Genomic DNA, 20,153 nt, shown 5'->3' on the forward strand with positions numbered 1-20,153 from the left:
CTGCGATTGAATGGAATAAGAATGGGCTACTAGCATAATTTTTTTTCTTTAATGAAAATTTTTATCACTGAGTTTATTGGGGTTCTTTCTTACTATTAAAAACAATAGAGGCAATGATAAATACATATACCTTTTTCTTTGGTTCTTAGCTTATCATCTATAAGTATAATAGCACACCAGCTGATCATTCCTGGTCAATTACTGCAGCAAAACATTGCATTTACATTTACTTTTCACCTGTTGACAGATTTGCACATCAAAATAAATAATTCCACTAAAATCCACCAATGATTTGAGGTGAATGAAATCTGTTCAATTGGCAACTGACGTTTATTAGAATAATCCTTATTCTATTTCTAAATGATGGATCATATTTAATGTAGGGGGTAAAAGACACAACAGAATGTTCCATTAATTTTCACTTCATCATCCAATTTCCACAAGTGCCTGACTGACATTAGAAGCCAACATTAAACTTCAAAACTGCTCCCTCCTCTCCCTGACCCTGATCTCCCATTGCATAAAGTCGTGGCTGATCTGGTTGAAACTTCAACTCCACTCCACTTTCCGATCAAACAACGTTAACTTGCATTCGTTGCTTATCAAGCACGGGCTTTTATTTTCCATAATAAACATTAATAACAAATGTCTTCTGTGAATTGAATTGATCCCTCTTTTTTCGTAGCACGTTACTTGTTGAAAGAAAAATAAATTAACCAATAATGAATTACCTTACTAAAACCTTGCTGATAGTGCCTGATTAACTTGCATTTTTTTCTACCCTGCCATACCATCTTCAACAACAGATTGTAATATTTTTCCTGTATCAGGCGTTCAGCTAACCACATTGTAGTTCCCTGTGCTTGTCTCCCCACCCAACCCCTGAGATTAAGTGGGCTACATGTGGTATTTCCCAACCGGTTTGAATCTTCCCTGGATCTAGGCAACTTTGGGAATTTCAACACTAATAGACGATCAATTTCACCATCCACTTTTAAAATACTGAATGATGAAGTCCATCTGAGCCCAGAGATTTAATTGTATATAGCTCCAACAATTAGCTCAGTATTCAATACACTAGAAAATCAAGCAGACAACAAATAGAGTACTGGCTGTTCAGCACACCACCATTGAATAATTTCCAATGATGGTCCTATTTAACTCCTTATTAACTCAACCTGGCCTTCTTTCCAACGGTGCCAAAACAAATGGCGTAGTCTCAATGAACAGATTGAATTGCAATCTTATGTAATCTATAAATAATTTGATTTCTTTACATTTAAATCGAGTAAAGATCATTTGCGTTTTAGACTTGGTTGTAACATATGTTTTATTTCATTCTGTATTTACAAAGGTATTGTCCGCACCTATATCCGTGTAATCTTTGTTGAGATTGTTTAACTCTGAAAAGAAGAAAAAGATCTTATCAAACCAGAAATGCCCACGTACATATTAAATATAAAAATTCATTCCATGGTGTATTATATTACATATTATTTTCCCCTCAGATGTTAACTACCTAACTCTCGTCCATCCGTCGAGCAGAACATTGGACAGTTTCTCGTAAGGGTGGGTTACATTATAAACTCATAATTGTCTCCCCAAATCTAGGTGAGAACCAGGTCTAACGTGTTGATTTTGCAATTAAAGCTCCCAAGCTCTACATCTCAAAACTGCTTTCTACCAAGCCTCTGCGAAGTTTCTGATTAAATGCCTTGGTACATCTTTATGTGAGTTAGCAATAATTGTCTTCGATAATTTTGAAACAATATGCATTCGGCTGGACCTGATTCACATACGTAGGTACATAATAAGGAGTTTTTAATGTGACTTATGTAACGAGAAGCTGCCCAATGTTCTGCTCCTCAGATTTGATAGCACTAGTCATGTCCTGTCGCGAATATGTAAAGAAACTAAGTACTGTATAACGTATTCAGGACAGGAATTGGTTTATTCTTACCTTCAATGCACTTAGACACACAGCAAGGGAGAAGAGGAGTTGGCGTTTGGGCTCTTGTTTCCTGCTCGGATACTCACGAAACTGATGGCCTATCCTCTGAACAATACAATATTACAATAATAGCTATAAGGAATGACAAGAGACAATACCAGTCCAGAATCGAGTCTCAGATCAGCCGTCCGCTGTGGCATGGCTTACGTGTTACAATGGCTACAACATTAAGTCGGGCAGATTCGACGACAACAGCACATCCCTGGCAAAATGCGTTCTATGCCCGCTTTGAACAGAAGGGTTTGGAATGTCACTACCCACCCCGACAGCCCCCAGTGCACCGGAACCCACAGTCATCGTTGCAGACGTAAGATCAGTCTTCCAGAGAGTGAACCCGCAGAAAGCATTTGGCGTGGATGGTGTTCCTGGCCGTGTCCTTAGAGCCTGTGCAGATCAGTTGGCAGGGGTACTTGCAGACATTTTAACAGCTCCCTGCTCGAACCTGAGGTTCCCACCTGCTTTAAGAAGACCTCTATCATCCCAGTGCCCAAGAAAAACAAGGTGACGTGCCTTAATGACTACCATCATGAAGTGCTTCAAGAAACTGGTCATAGCATGGATTAACTCCAGCCTTCTAGGCAACCTCAACTCACTGCAGTTCGCCTACCGCTGAAACAGGTCTACAGCGGACACATCTCCGGAGCCTCTGGACAGTAAGACACCGTGTTGGACTATTGTTTATTGACTACAATTCCGCCTTCAATACTATAATTCAAACCAAACTCATCTCCAGACTCCGAGACCTGGGATTCAACACGTCCCCTTGCAACTGGATCCTTGACTTCCTGACCAACAGGCTGCAATTATTAAGGATAGGCAGCAACACCTACACCAACATTATTCTCAACATTAGTGCCCCACAAGGCTGCGCCCTCAACCCCTTACTCTGCTCCCTATGTACTCACAACTGCATGCCAGATTCTGCTCTAACTCCATCCACACGTTTACAGATGATATCAGCGTAGTGGGCCATATCACAAATAACGATGAGTCGGAGTACAGGAAGGAGATAGGAAGCCTTGGGACATGGTTTTATGATAACAACGTTTCCCTCAATGTCAGCAAAACAGAAGAGCTGCTCATTGACTTCAGGAAGGGGGCGGTGCACAGTGAAACGATGTTGAGGTTGAGAGGGTTGAGACCTTCAAGTTACTTGGGGGTGAACATCACCAATACCCTGTCCTAGTCCAACCACGCAGAGGCCACGGCCAAGAAAGCTCACCAGCGCCTCTACTTCCTCAGAAGGCTAAAGAAATTTGGCATGTCCCCTTTGCCTCTCATCAATTTGTACCATAGAACGCATCCGTTCTGCATGCATCACGACTTAGTATAGCAACTGGTCTGCCGTGACCTCAATAAACTGCAGAGTTGTGGAAACAGCTCAGCACATCACGGAAACCAGTTTCTCCTCCATGGACTCTGTCTATACTTCTCGCTGCCTCGTTTAAACAGCCAGCATAATCAAACACCCCGCCACCCTGGACATTCTCTTTTATTCCCTCTCCCATTGGGCAGAAGATACAAATATCTGAAAGCACAGAACACCAACTTCAAAGGCAGCTTCTATCCCCTTGTTAAAATACCATTGAACGGTTCACTAGTACGACACAATGGTCTATACCCTCACCATCTCCCTGACTATGACCTTGCACATTGTCTACCTGCACTGCACTTTCTCCATAACGGTAACACTTTATTCTGCATTCTGTTATTGTTTTACCATGTACTACTTCAATGCACTGTGTAATGATTTTATCTGTATGAACGATATGCAAGACAAGCTTTTCACTGTACCTCTACACATGTGACAATAATAACCCAATTTACCGTTTATAATATTCCTATTCTCTCCCCAGTTCAACTCACGCATTTTGTGTCAGGACATCCGCATCCCTTCTTCTTAACTGTACTCTGCGACTTTGCTTCCATCGCTGTCTGCCATCAACAATTCGACAACTTCACCACTGAGTGAAGAACTTCCTCCTTATTTCCGCTCTAAACCTCTTACCCCATATCCTGAGACTTAACCGAACGGAAACATGCGTCGCATATCCAGTCTATATAGCCTGCATATTTTTTTTACTGCCAGCCCCTCTCATTCTTGAACGACAGGGATATATTTTAAAGAAAGTTAACGGATCAGCGACTGAGCTGATGATGAGTACAAAGATGATGCAATTGAAGAGGTGAACAATGAGTTATCTGCTAGGCTTAGCACTGTTACATCAGGTGAAAAGAAGATTCATTTCTGTGACATAAATGCAGACCTGCTGCTATCTGGGAAATACACCGTGGGCGAAGCACCCAGGAAAACCCACTAGGTCACAGGGCGAAGGTTAAAGCTCCACTTAGTTCCCGGGGAGAAAAGCAAACACGAATCTTTGGAAATGTGATGCATCAGCAATACTATCTGCTGGGCAGTCCTTGGACAAATGTCCAGCAAGCCTAGCCTTCCGATTTGACCGAAGTGCTTACAATTCTTGAAACCTGTGTGCTGGAGAGTAAAGACTGCTGGGACGACGAACAAACTGACTGCAGAAGTTTATACAGGAGGGAATTCATGTAGGGTATAGAAAACACCGAAGTTTATTGCACATAATTTGAGTATATGATATTAAGATGAACATATTGGTGTGAGTTGATATCAGTTGATAAAAAGGAAAGGGAATGAGGTTAAATGTCTCACTTTCGGTTTTGGAGGCTGTAATCATTGGGGTGCTCAGGGATCAGTTTTGTGACCCCAGCTGCTCACAATTTATATGAATATACTGTATAAGGTAGCCGGATGAATTATATCCAATATGCTGATTATATGAAGCGGAGTGGCAATGTGGGGTTTAAAGAGATGTGAAGAGAATTCAAGCGGGCATACACAGTTTAAGTGAAAGGCCGAGAGCATAGCAGATTAAATATATCATGAGAAAACCTAAAGACATCCACTTAGCCAGCTAAAAATGGGAAAAAAACAATTCGTTAAAATAATGAGACATGGAAAATGATCAAGATTTCCTTGGTACACGAAGTTCTTAATGTTAACATGCGCATAGAATTAGCACTTAGGAGTTAGTTGTTATTTCTAGGAAATAATTAACGAGGAAGAGACTGAGTTTGTTCTTGAAACAAAAGTTCATAGGATAAAAAATAAATTCATGAACTATGTTGATAGTTTTTAAACTGAAAGGAGTCGTTCACAAGGTAGGGCATAACGGATGGTTAACAATATGATATTACGATCGGAAAATTCAACAACTACTTTGGCAGAAACGCTTTACAATGTCGAATTCGCTTTCAGAAGGAGTGGTGGAAACAATTAATAAAATTGCATTGAAGTATTTACAAATTGACACATGGTAGAGAATGGAATTCAAGCATATGTTGATAGAGTTATTTGTGAAAGGATATGAGCAGTTGCTCAAACCGGGAGTGGTTATAGTCAGCCACTCTGCTGTTACGTTCAGAATGAATTCAGGCTCACGCTGTTAAGTCACCAACAAAAATTTGAACGTCCTTCCCTACCTTTAGTCTTTGCTTTCAAAGTGCTTTCTGAAACAAAATGATCCATTATCAATAAACTTACTCATATTAAAAGGTAGGAAAACGAGAATACGAACAAAAAGAGAGAAAGGCAGTTGGACACATTACTTCTTCTAGAAATAACTCGATAGATTATAGATTTTCTGCAAACCCGTTGCCTTTGAGGGGAGAAGGAGGAAAAAGAATTATGTAAAAATCAGTTAACCGAACATCAGTACAAATGAAAATGATACAATCTGTTATTAAGGAAGTGGTTGCAATTCGCATGCGAATTATCAAACACATGCCTTAGGAAGAGGAATAGAGCACTATGCCCTCAAACTTGTAATAGGACAATGTGCAAAAGGATAACTGAACTGATTGTAACCTGAAATCTACATTCCAAATACCTGTCTAATCCTGCCCTAAAAATGTACGGATTCTGCTTTCACTTCCCACCAACTCCCACTTTGAGCAAAATAATGCTAAAGGTACTTACTATATGAGCATTAAGTACGCTGCGCATCTCTCTTCAGCGGGGAAGAGGTTGATTCCAAAGATAGAGTGAAAGAAGAGGTCGTTGCGGCAGTAGCCGGGCTAACATTTGACAGCATAGACTTATTATTCAGCTGAATTTAAAATAAGTAAGTCACTAGGACTGGATGGGATGTATCCTAGAATTTTGAATGAAGTACGGGAAGAAAAGGGACGCTCCCCATTTTCAAATGAAAAGATTAAGAAAAGGCCCAGAACTACAAACTAGTCAGTCTGTACTCAGTGGTTAGAAAAAGTTTGGAAAGATTAATCTGGGATGTGATTTCTGGTAATCTGGTGGGAAATGGGTTAATTAAGGCAGGTCGGCATGAACTTGTTAAGGGTAAATCGTATTCAACGCACTTGGTCGTATTTGTTGATAAGGTAATGGATAGATTTGATAAGACTAGCTCAGCTAAAGTGTTTTGATACGGTACAACAGATGAGGGTCATCAGTATATTTGAAGCACGTAGCATAAATGGACATTGATAGCAAGGATATTAAACTGGCTAAGTAAAATGTCACAGAGGGTTGTAGTGAGTAGTTCTTTTGCGGACCAGATGAAGATGAATAATGACGTATTCTAGGAAATAATATTTGTGCGAATGCCATAGTGATAAATTACATCAGAACATAAGTGGTCTGATAGAATAGTCAGACATGTGGCCTATAAAATTTAATGCAGTGATAAGAGGATGCATTTTGATCTGAAATATGAGAAGAAGCAACACAGAATAAAGGATATTGTTCTAAAAGGAGTTCAGGAGCGAAGGGACGTGCAGATATAGGTGAAAAGCTCACTGGAAGTGAGAAAATGGTCAATAAACGATATTCGCATTCGGAAATTTATCAATAGAGGCATGAAGTCTAAAAGCTGAGAAATCACTTGAACCTTTACTGAATACTTGCTCTGGAATCACCTTGCCCATAAACAGTCCCGATCATTCATAAATCTGAAACTCTCCTGCCTATATCGTCCCTTTAGTCACACATTCATCTGACCTATCCTCCTCTTCCGGTTTGCACTCGCACGTGCCACCAGAACAATCCAGAGCTCAATAGGTTGTGCTCTTTAATCTCCAAGCTAGCTCCCTAAATTCACGCCGCCGGACCTGAAACTCGTTTTAACTATGTCATTGGTACCAACATGGACTACGTAAACCTGCCGTTTACGCCCCTTTCCATTTAGGATGTCCTGCAACCATTCTGTGACATCCTTGACCCTACAAAGAGGGAGGCAACATGGCATTCTGGGCTCACGTCTGCAGCTGTAGAAATACCTGTCTCTTCCCCTTAATCTCGAGTATCTCAACACCATTGCACTTAAAATTCACGTCCTCTTTTTCAGCTGAGCTACTCATGGTGCCATGACTTTAAATATGGCTTGTCTCCTCAGAGCTATATTTACCCCCACTATAATCCAGGACGGAGAACATAAATTTCGAAGGGAGATGACCTTTAAGAATTCCCTAACGATATGCCTGCCTTCCTTCGTCCGCCTGGTGGTCACTCATTCCTTCTGTCTCCATTTCCTTAAGATATGAAGTGACCTTCTTTAATAAAGTGTTATCTAGGTAAGCTTGAATAACGTTTCTGCTTCGTTGTGCATCTAGTAGGCGCTCAAGCGCCCAAACCTGAAGCTCAAACTGCGAATATCTCTGTTAATGTATATTTTTTAAATGAAATATCCAAGCAGGTCAATGAGCTGATTAGTGGAGAACCTTCGCTCCGTTCGCTGCAACAGCCAGGACCACCCGGAGGGCACCTACTTCAATTCCACATCCCACTCCCATACTGACATGTCTATCCATGGACTCTTCCAGTGCCTTGTTGAGGCCAGATGCAGGTTGGAGGATCATTACCTCATATTCCGCCTTGGGATTCTCCAACCTGATGGCCTCAACATCGATTTCTCTAACTTCTGTAACCCCAATCCCATCCCCCCCCACTCCTTTGTCTTCCCTTATTCATGTGGCTCCCTTCCCCTGACTTCGTGACTTGCCCATATCATCTCCTCTCCTACTCCATACTTTATTCCATGGTCCACTACCCTCTCCTTCTTCTTCAACTCTTTACCTCTTCTACCTATCCCCTCTCAGCTTATTACATCTTCTCCCCCTCCCCAACCATCCTACCATCCCCATCTCACCTGGACACGCCTATCACCTGAACTTACGTATTCCCTGCCTCCGTGTGTTCCCCCTCCCCCCACCCTCTTATTCTGGATTCTGCCCTCTTCCTTTCCAGTCCCGATGAAGCGTCTCGGCCCAAAACGTCGACTGTTTCTTTCCCTCCATGGATGCTGCCTGACCTGCTGAGTTCCTCAAGCACTTTTTTGTGTATTGTTGCAGATTGCAGCATCTGCACAATTTTTTTGTCTCTGATGAATGGCAATGGACGTTTAAAAGCCGTTTGTTAAAACGCTACATACGAGCTCTGTGATCAAGATTGTACCCGAGGAAGACTCGCGTGGAGCATGAACAGGAAATAGAATGTCATTAAACAGAAAGTAGCTGTGGTCTTTCCAGAGAATCAGGTGTGAGCTCGTCTTTCTCCTTAAAAAAATCCGTTGGGCTTTGGTGTACAAGGCACTCACTCTTTCCAAATCTGCAGGCGACATAACATTTGGAATGGCAGTAAACTGTTTGGATAATTGCGATTGACTTCAAATGGGCATAACTGGAGGAAATAGATGGGGACGTGGAGAATGAAACAATGCAGAAAAGTGAGAAGTGCTGCTTAAACAAGAGGCCATAATTTTAACAAGCATAAATGAACAGAAAAATATGCATGCATTGTTAAAAACCCAATTGTAGGATGGGAAAGTGGTTAAAACCATAAGAATCCAGGGCAGGGGAGGGGCGCAGGGATCGTCATTGGAATATGGCAGAGGGAGCATTGATAAGATTTCATGACTTGCCATTTTAAAGGAGGGCAAGGAAGGGATTCACTAGGATAATTCTAGGGCTAAGTGACCTCAGTCATGGTGATATGCAGGAGAATCTCGTTTTCTCTTTGAAAGAGACAGCTGAGTGGGAATCTGTCAGAGTTAGTAAAACATGCAACGTATAGACAGAATGGGTAAGGGGAAACTGTTCCCGTTGACAAATGGACTCGTAACGGGGAAAAATATACTATGAAGGCAATTGTTGAAATAACTGATAGTAACATGAGGAAACGCATTTTTTTGTGGAGCGAATGGTTAGGATCTCACTGCCAGAGATGACAGTGGTTTCCAAAATCGAGATAGAAACTCTTTGAAAATGCAGAGAAAGGAGCAAAACTAAGGGGAGAAGGTGAAGGAGATAAAATAGAAATAATTAACTCATGGGCCGAATGTCCTCGTTCACCCTTGTAACCTTCCTTTGCCTACGCCACTGTAAAGTCGGAACAATGAGGAAATGTGGAGAAAAGGATGAAAGAGAGCAGGATGAGGAAAAAGAAAATGGATTTTAAGGAGAACCAAGCCAAAAGTATTGAGTCGGCGATGATTTGCGGGACAATTAAAAAAAAACATAAGAAGAGTAGCAGACAAAAGAGAGGTATTCACTTGTAAACGAGAAACAAAACATGATGAGAAACGGAAAGAAATGGAAAGAGAAGTAGAAATTGATGGAAAGCTAAATTGGGAGAGACAGAAAGAAGAGATAAAAGAAACATTTCATATTGATAGTTTGCAGAGGCCAAAGCCGCAAAGGATTGGAGAGCATGGATATCTGTAGGGCAAAGGGAAGTTACAGAAAAAGGGAAGGCCAATCTGCAGTCATGTTCGGATTTAAAACGAAGGCAGATTCAATATCTAAGTTTTGTAGAGCCGCCATACACTGCAGATAAGCAGAAAATAATTTGTTTTTGAATGTTGGATAGCACCAGACTTCCAGAAACGCGTTGTAATATTCGGGTGTAGAGAAAACAAAGACAAAAATTTGATGAGGGCGAAGGCAACAGGCTTACTGATTTGGGCGCTGTTCGAAGCCAAGTTCACTCTAAATTAGACAATATATTTTTAGGGTGTTCTGGCCGAGCTCGGGCAATGAAGATGGATTCAGTTACTGAATCGTAAAAAGTAATGTTTCCAGAGATGTTGATATTAATCTTTCATTCAACAAATTTCTGCTCATTTGACATCTGATGTTTGGCAAATTTAGTCTGCGAGAGCGGAATGAGAACTACCGAATAGGAAGAGCCGAGTGTGATTAGTGAAAGCGAAATTTGGATAAGTGGTTGCGTTAGCAAGGACAGCGAAACAGATTTATTTTTATATTAATTATGTTGTGAGGCCGACATGTGCGTTTTACGCTGAAGTCCTGAAATATCCAACAACGATTTGCATTTTTCCCAAGGCTGTGATGGTGAATTCCCTGATGCTGAAATTAACACGAGATTAATTAGGTGGAGGGACGGATACGACAGCATGTGTCATCATGTACGGTCATGTGAAGCATTCTAAATCAGTCTTGCTGGGATCCCCCAGTATTGTGCCAGATGTCACTTCCTCTATATTGCGCCAGATCAGACGTCGTACAAGGACAAATACTCAGTTTATCTGAAAATACGTTCTCGTCCTGTTTAATAGGGAATACAGATTATTATGCTTTTAGTGATTCTGCCCAGTTTACCGATGAAAGGGTTCGAATGAAAGTATTCGATCCGAACCTGTTTCCCCAGCTGTTTCTTGAGTTACTGGGATTTCCAGTTTTATTAAATAATTAAAGAGGTTAGGAAACAAGAGAGGAGTGTTCTCTTGAAAAGGAGAAACAAAAGAGGTAAACGGTAAGCCCTTTGGTCAGTTTGTATTGGTCATCTTTTTTTGCAGAACTGGTTTTCAGAATTTAATTATTAAAATGAATTGTAGTGTTTGAAATGCTGCCATTGACAAAGGCAATGACGCTATCTTAGACCAACTCATTATTTTGACACAAATGTGACCCGAACTTGCGTTTTGTTAGGGACTATCAAGGATGATCCGGAGGCAGGGCTCCAATACGTAAGGCCTGAACTTTGCACCAAACATTTGAGCGAGGAGAATCAGTGAGATTTTCAATCCACATATATCGTGTTTGCTTCCATCATTTGGAAGTAGGAGCCCCGATCTGATCGGTCTTCTTGCTGTATGAAAAGAAGGATGATATGGCACACAACAAACGCTGAGCGGAAAGAGGAAGCAAATAAACCGGCTCCTTAGCCATTGTTGGAAGATGAAATCAAATACTTCCCCTGACCTGCTTCTTGAAGATTATCTCTAAGTTTTTCCACATCTGAAAAAAATCGAACGTAATGGGATTCAGCTGAAGATGCGTTACCATTCTGATTCCATTGACAAAGGTATTCATTACGGAGATGAGCACAAAGTCTGTGTTCAGATACTGAACACCAACTTTGAGAGAATGCTGCATTATTTTTGACGGGGCGTTGTTATATTGACTTGGAACTTCAGGTGCAAATGAAATAACCCATGCAGAATTCGCAAATCTCGAATTCAACCCTTGCCCGTTCCGCATACATCCCCCATCCCTTTCCTCCCCCACAACCCATCATCTTGGGTCAACAGTTTTGTTCACGAAAACACACAATCTAATTTTTAACCTATGCCTACTTGTGAGACCTTGCTTTGCACTGATTGCTTACTTTGTTTCCTGCGTCACTGCAGCGACTCAGAATCCAAATTAATCTTCACTTCAGCTTAGAAAAAAGCCGGATGACTTCGAATATTGATATTTCTTCACACTAACCGCACTAATATCAAGGTAGGTACAAACCGTGTGAATTGAGAGGATGTTAATTAATGTGTTATTTGATAACCCCGAATTTTCTACCTACAGAGCACATACTTCATCCCTTGTATGCTAGTCGCTTTGATGGTTCCAAGAAGGACTTAATTCCACAATCTAAGTACTCTGTGGGTAGACACGTTTATGAGAATTGATCTATTGATGATCTTACTTTCAGTATCCTACATTGGAACTTTTCCACATGCGAGAGGTACGAATCTACATCCAGAATTATAACACGTTTCACGATTTTATAACGTTCACTTAGTTAAAAATACAAGATTTCATAGCAAATAACAGAATCCGTGTATTAAATAGCATGTCTGGTATCTTACGTATTAATTTTTTGGTGATTTATTGTGTTTCTTTTTTTTCAATTCTTTTACCAAACCGTGTCTACCGTTTCGGCTGTAATCAAGGTAAGGCCTTCTAAAAATGAATCAAGCATGAAGTGAAAACAAGCTGGGACAAAATAAATTATACTTTCCTTCATATATGCTCCGACTTTTATTGAGTGACAGGCTGATCTTCAGCAGATGAATAGATTGTCTGTTACACCAAGGATCAGGGAATTTTCAGAGCGGCCGGGAAGGAACAAACAACCTTGTTTGGTTAAACATATTGATGAACTTCCGCTGTACAAATGGACCAAATACAAGAATTTCCAAACTTCACCTTTCTTCACAAATGTAAACATTGAAGAGGCTAGTACCTAATATCGCGAATTAATTCTGTGTCTTCAGAGGAAAGGTTCGACAGTCTAGGCTTATATCTGTTGGAATTAGGAAGAACTTATAAGAGTCAGACTGGGCTTGATTGAATCATATAACAACCCACGATGTCTGGGCTGTGTGAATGAAGATTATATATTTCTGGTTTGGGAGAATCTAGAACGAAGTGCTACTGCTTGATGGCGGGCCACTTAAAACTGAAATAAGGCAATTTCTTTTTTCTCTAAGACTGTTCCGCATATCGAAATAAAATCACTTCATCAGAAGCAGATGGAATCAGATTGTCTGTATACTTTCAAGGTAAAAGTGGACAGATTCTTTATGAGAGAGAGTTTGAAATATTGGTGTGGGTACAAGAGAATTCAGAGTTAAGATTGCAATCAAATCAGCCAAAACCTTAGGTAAGCAGATTTGACCAACTGGGTATGTTTTTCCTGTTTCTAATTCGAATAGTCATATTAGTGTTCCGGATCGTACTATAAAAAATGACCCTATTCTATGAGTTCAATGAAGTGAAACTGTTTCTAGTATGTTCCAATCCGTGTTTATTGTCACTAAAAGAAATAATCGTACGCATTGGTACCTTTCTCTTTTTTGCCCAATCTTTGTTCTGAGTCAAAATGAAGAAATAATGATTAATTATGCAAACAATGACAGAAAACAGATAGCAAGCAGTCGATAATTAAACTGAAACTGAGGAATCACAATTCTTTGGATTCCTTTTACACCAAATTCAACAGAAAACAAGATCGTGCTTTTACAATTAGGCAGTAAGAATATTCATTTACTGAAGTGGCAAATATAGCAACTGATCAAGCAGATGGAATATATATCGAAGATCTAATTTCTGTTATCGTAATACTGGCATGGATTTCTTTCATGTTTCATCGGGTAGCCCCTAGAGTTTCGAATAAACTGTTTATTAATTTATGAACTACAGTAAACGACTACAAAATCTAACTCGATAAACATTCAACATCGGTATAATGGTAATGTGGGATTAGGTATTAATGAGATTCTAATGCGTAGGATAACACATCATCCACAGGCCTGGCAAACCCTTCACCACAACAAGCACCCTGTACTCGCCTTGACTTTTCGGGTAGATGCAAACAATCCTCGGAATCGACTTTGTCCCAAATGTTTCTTTGATATTTCAAAATATTTCCAAAATATCTTTCAATATACAGAAAGTCTGTTCCCCTGGTTCGTGTATTTTTAAGCAGCGTAACGAAACATTTGAATTCTGTGTTTCATGTGAACCGCACCGAACTCTGTCCACATCACCGTGATCCCTATTTGCATTGGAAACTTAAATTTACCCTTGAAGAAATATACATAAATGGTCTCTATCATTATGCTCAAGCAAATTCCACAAAAATGAAGAGCCTTTGAATAACAATGTTTGCCACGAATACTTTATCGGACACTTAATGTCCATCATACATCTAAGACCACTAGATAAGAGAAATCTTCAAGGCAACATCTCCTGGGGATCTTGCATTAAAACCACGAATAAATTGTAGAAAAAAATCTATTTGTGTATATGCCAGTCCACATATTCCAAACAATGAAGTTCAATCTTAAATACTGTTTTCACCTCTCAATGCCATTAATTTGGAAATGAACTCAGTCGGGTGTTTGCGCTTCAGAATTAACCATACCATTTGTCTTAGCCTCAGAACAGGTGTAAATTGTTCAGCATCTCAATATTTACATTTTGCTTTTTCACATTCTTTGTATGCTTGTGGAAGGAAAGTAAATAAGCTCCAGATTAAAACAAAATCCTGGCTCTAACATCTTAAAGAAAATGTATTTCTCCATAGTAACATAAGAAACAGGACAGGAATAGGACATTTGGCCTTTCGACTTGCTCTACCACTTACAGTGATGGCCGATTATTTATTTCAATAGCATCTCTCAGCTTTTTCACGATAGCTTTCTGTGCTTTAAATTTAAATTTTCTCTTTCTTAAATATATTCGGCGACGGAGCCTCTACAATCTTCTCTGGTAGAAAATTTGAAAGATTTGGCACCTCTGAAGAAAAAAAATGTCATTTGATCTCAGTACAAATCTCCTTGCCTGTAAACGGAAGCTGCAATAAGTGGCGACAGAATGAGCAGTCAGGGAAAATATCTTCCCGAATTTAGTCTCCCAGATTTGTCAGAATTTTGGAAGTTTCAATTGTATGCCCTCTTCTTCTAAGTCACGATTAATACAATCTAAATCAACCTAATCTCTATAGTCGTCCTGCAGTCTCAAGAAACAGTCTTGTAAACTTCTGTTGATATTTCTCCGCCTTCCCAGTAGACAAAGAGACCAGAAAAGCGCACAATACTCTTGGTGTTGTCAAACGAATGTCCTTTGCTCCTGTACTTAAATTCTTGCAATGATTCGCATGTCATTCTCCTTAACTGTTTCTGCATGTCTGCTTCGAATGGCTGTTGTACAAAGACATGCTAATCGTTTTGAACATCAATATTTCCCGATCTATTATCATTTGACTGGTGCTCTGCCTTCAGTTTTCCCTACTAAACTGCATATATATCCACATTATACAACAGTTGCCATGTTTTAGCCATTTGGTCAATTTATCTGTTTCCTGAAAGCCTCTTTGCATGCACATCACAACTCAGAATCTATCAAACTGATAAAGTTGAAGATATTGCATTCTACATCCGAACTTCCATTCAGCAATCCCTGCAGTTACTCATTACCTACCCCCTGACGCCCCAGAAAGGATCAATTTACTCCACTGATTCCTACCTGTCAAGCCACTTTCAATCCACGCTAACTCATTGCACCCAATACCTTGCATTTTAATTTTACATACTAAGCTTTCACGTATGACTTTATCATAGATTTTTCTGGATGTCCAACTGCTCCAATTCCATTTATTTTCAATTGCCTATTCTACCACTTACATCTACAAGTAACTTCAGTGGGCTTTTCAAATACGATCTCCCTCACTGAAATCTGCGGTTTTTCGTCCAATCCAATTGATACTTCCGGTGTCCTGTAACCTCATGCTTTCTAATGTCTTCCTTGCAGTTTCTTCACGGACAATATTTGTTTAATGCCCTGCTATTTCCCTGTCACCGATATGTATTCTACATTTATGACTTCACTAATCTATATTATCCGCATTTTTGTAAACGCCTTTACCGTCCACTTTGGTGCACCCTGTAGTTTCACGTTGATACTCTGTTTTGACTTCTTAAAAAGTGTATTTGCCTTCCTTTACTAAGATGTAAACCCTTCCCAATCCTTAGTTTGCTACGTTGAATGGCAATCTTATCGGCCTCCTCGTTTGCTCCGATGACAGCCTGAGCTTCTTCAATTGCCATCGTTGGGCGCGTTACCTTTTGCATTTTCAAAGCAGGCCAGAATACGTAACGGTTGTAGTTCCTGCATTCCTTTCTCACGTATTAGCCGTGGCTTATACAAACCCGTGCCTTTTGCTGAAGCTTTCCAACCTATCAAAGCCAACTCACTCCTTGTACCATCACAGTTTCATTTGTTTAGATTCAGGACGCTAGTTTCGGGTTGAACTATGTAACTCTCTATCTCAATGAATAACTCTTTCATGTTGTGATCGCTTTCCCCCAATGAACTCCATCCAGCAAACTTATTTACCAACTCTTTGTTTACGCACGATGTTCACCACAGATTGATATTTCATCGTTGGCTACATGCCTCAGAAACATACTTCTGGTGTTCCTGTTCCACAAGATGCTCGCTGAATTGGTCGGTCAGTTATAGCAATGAGCACTATGATTTACGTTGCAAACTGCATCCTGACAGAAATACTGTACGACATAATAACTCGTCTATCTGGCCTCGACTCACACCGGCGATACGACTTCTTGGTATTTGGTGATACTCTTCCTAATTATTTACTGTCAAGGAGAGCCAAGCCTCGTCACGCGCTTTGACACCTTCAAAATCTTCATAGGATATCTTTTTGGTGAATCGACGCTTTAGCACCTGCAAGACCAACATGAGGTGCGGCATGCATTCTACGTATTATGCTCGAATACGCATCCATTACTATTCCAGTCCACATGAGACTATTGGTTCTTCATTTTGAACTCCAATTGCAACAGAATGATGATGGAATAATTGCTCTTTATCCAAAGTGTTTATTTCATGAATGTTCTTTTGCAAGTTTATATTCCTTTCGGCCCAATTTACGATCAAATTTTAAAGGGATAGCCGAGGTAGCAAAGTAAATTGAAATAGGGTAAAACACCGAGTCTTCAGCGAAGAAAATCTACATTCCCTTCCTTTGCCATCTGTCTGCGAACAGGTTCGGTGTCCGAGCTAGTATGTATTATTTGTTTCCCTACCTCCAGTTTTTGTTAAGCACGAAATGTCGCTGGAAATAAATGAACATTAACGCCCTTATATATTTATTGTTGGCCATGTTGGCGGCAGCTTCAACAACTGCCATCCTTTTTAAAACATGAATTTTCATCGACTCCATTCGTGTTTTTATTATCCAGGAAAAGTGGAAAATCATCTATCATATATTTTTAATCGAAATATTTTTAGTCCACACTGGCGAAACTGCAGCAATTTGCCCTTCACTTTGGTTGAGGTAAATTATAGTCAAAATGTTTTCCATTGACCTGCATCGTGCAGATTGTCTTTTAGTTTCGCAACTTCTGAAGGAAAAAAGTGGAAACATGTGAGAGAAATTAAATTGTTACAAACTCATAGAATATGCGCATTGTGAAATAGAACGACGTAGAGCCTTAACCTCTATCGACCCTTAAGACGACAGAGATAAAAGAAAAGACAAATTTAACGAAGCATTGACAAAATGACCAAGGATAGAGTCAGGTCAGACGAGAATAAATCATCTATTACAAGAAAGAAAAAATAAGAAAGAAAGAAATATCCAAGTCAAGCAGGAAGGAAGTATTGCAAAGGGAAGATGTGACCACAAAGGAAGGAAGAAGCGATGTCATTTACTATGACAGCCCAGCGAAACACTTGAGAGAGAGAGAGAGAGAGAGAGAGAGAGAGAGAGAGACAGACAGACAGACAGACAGACAGACAGACAGACAGAGACAGAGACAGAGAGAGACAGAGAGAAACAGAGAGAGACAGAGAGAGAGAGACTCATACTTTGGTGGTAATTTAAGAATCAAGGCACTTCTAATGGCAAGGTAAATGCATCTTTGTTGAGTCTATTAGGGACTCAGCAGAAGTGTTATGATCTTGCTGGTTCACATCGCGATTCAGTAGCAAAATAGGTAATGCTTATTCGATGAAATAAAACCGAAACTCACTGCTCACCTTTTTCTTTCTTGTTGAGTTTTAGTTCTAGGTGAAAGAAAATATTGATCAACGTATTTATTGGGCTGGAATTTGGTCTTAGCCGAAGTTGCGGAGACCACTTATACATGTGTTTCCCAGTATTCATTCATACTACTTGCTTTCAAAGTGAACATCGCTCGAGGAGTATATCGGATCACATGACACACAAGAGAAGAATATCCATTCCATTGTGAATAAAACGGCTTTTAGAAATTCGCATTTAGTTCAAGTCATGAATGAGCTTACAATTCATGTAAAATCATGTGTTAGTCAGTGTCACCAAATTAAATCTTTGAGCAATATATTCAGGCCATCACCTTCCTTAGTATCTACCATGCAAATACATCCAGGATGGCATTAAAAGAAAATCATCTGCATATTATCCCATACTTATATCAGGATAGGAGATGCTGATTACGGGCGGACACTTTACTAGCTGTACTACCTCTTTAGCCCCAAATTTAACAATAAAAGCTGTAGATTTAAATGAGTTGCTGTCCCATCCTCCCTTGAAGAGAATGTGTACATGGCCAACAAGAAGTTGATTTATCAGCGCAAACTAAGCAAACTGGCTAGAGGCAATGCTGAATTGTCAAGTGAGATTTTTGAAGATTCACACATATTTGATGACGATGCCTCTGTGTTATTTTGTCATTTCCTGCGATTTTCGCTTTTGCAACAAATCCCACACAGTTTTCGACGTCCTGATTGGGCTGAATACTCTAAATGCACAGATATCCAGTGCAAGTCTGCAGTTATCTTATTTAGTTAGCACGTCTGCATTATAATTGTGAAATTATATATTAGAAAAAAGTATTCCGTGGAATGAAATGCACATCAGGAAGGACGGAAAGCTTTCAGAACGTGTTGTACCACACATTCAATATTGAGCGCGGTTTAACTAATCGAAATAAAATGTTGCAACGTCAATGCTACATCTCGCCAACACGATGTCTTCTGAATCTCAGCTAAACATTTCATTGAAAGTGTTTTGTTCAGTTTATCCAACGTTTTTTCAGCTTATTCCAATGTTTCGGGTTTCGCAGAGATACGTGGTACTTACTGAGTGTGGCCAGCATTGGGCTTACACGGTTTGTTTGAAACGATAATTTATTAAATTTGTAGTTCCTCTCACCTATATCCTCGATGTAGTCTTTCAGCTTTCCTATACCTAAAAAGCAGAAAATGTAACATTCTCAATCCGTTCACTTGATTTCCAAATAGTACCCATCATTCTCGACAAAGAAAGCTACATTGAGCGATAACTAACATTTCTATATTTTTAATTATGATGAAAGAAGGGCATAGCCGGTTTCTAAAACAGGCAATTTGTTTGATATTGTGCAACATCAGTCGATTTAATAAGAGATACCATGCACCTCTCCATATATTCGGCGTATAAAAAGAAAAATCTGGCGTCAATCCTCTTGAAATCATTGCCTAGGTCCCATTATGAATATAGCGCACAAAACCTCAAGAATAACAAGAGGCAGGAGAAACGAGCTATTTGTTTGGGTCGCAGCCAGTAAGGGAGCACTTGGAGGTGGACTACATGGTCAACTTTTTCAAAACCTCTTGTCAAGTAAAAAGCAAGAGGTCTACCTAAGTCACATCGTGGCTTAATTTACCTCCAGCTTTGTTTCCCCAGCATTCCCCAGATGTTGATGACGAGGCTTTGTCCAGAGTGTCTATAGCATTGTCTTATAAAACTGTCAGGTTTCTAACGCAAAGTAAACCCACTTTGTTCATTCATTGATATTCGAAGTAAAGCTGATGCAATTCACTTGGCGATTTCAGAGGATATTAACAAGTTGGAGGTTTTCTTTAGGGTCCAGAGGTATACGCAAAGCAGAGTGAATGAGTGCATCAGGTGATCTGTTTTATGTAAATTACATAATTAATTCTGAACCTAATTTACAATTATTAATTTATTATCGATTATTGATAATAAATGTTATTCTGGTTTTATGTATTTCCTGTCAATTATATATCCCAGCTGCCGTTATGGGTAGCTCCATCGTCATAAAGTCATACAGCCGTATAGTTATATAGCACAGAAGCAGGCCTTTTGGCCCAACTCGTCTATGCTAATCCAGAAGCCTATGGTGATTCATCTAGATCTATGGATTGTTGGAATTGCAACAAACAATGTGCGACATGGCATCTTTAACAAAGAGCAATGCGACTGTCATTATGATCAAAAGGTAGGGAAATGTAGGGAGCAATTTGAAGTCATCTGCGGGAAAGAATTTAGGATCGTGTGCTC

The sequence above is a fragment of the Pristis pectinata genome, chromosome 20, assembly GCF_009764475.1.
Source record: "Pristis pectinata isolate sPriPec2 chromosome 20, sPriPec2.1.pri, whole genome shotgun sequence".
Taxonomy (NCBI): domain Eukaryota; kingdom Metazoa; phylum Chordata; class Chondrichthyes; order Rhinopristiformes; family Pristidae; genus Pristis; species Pristis pectinata.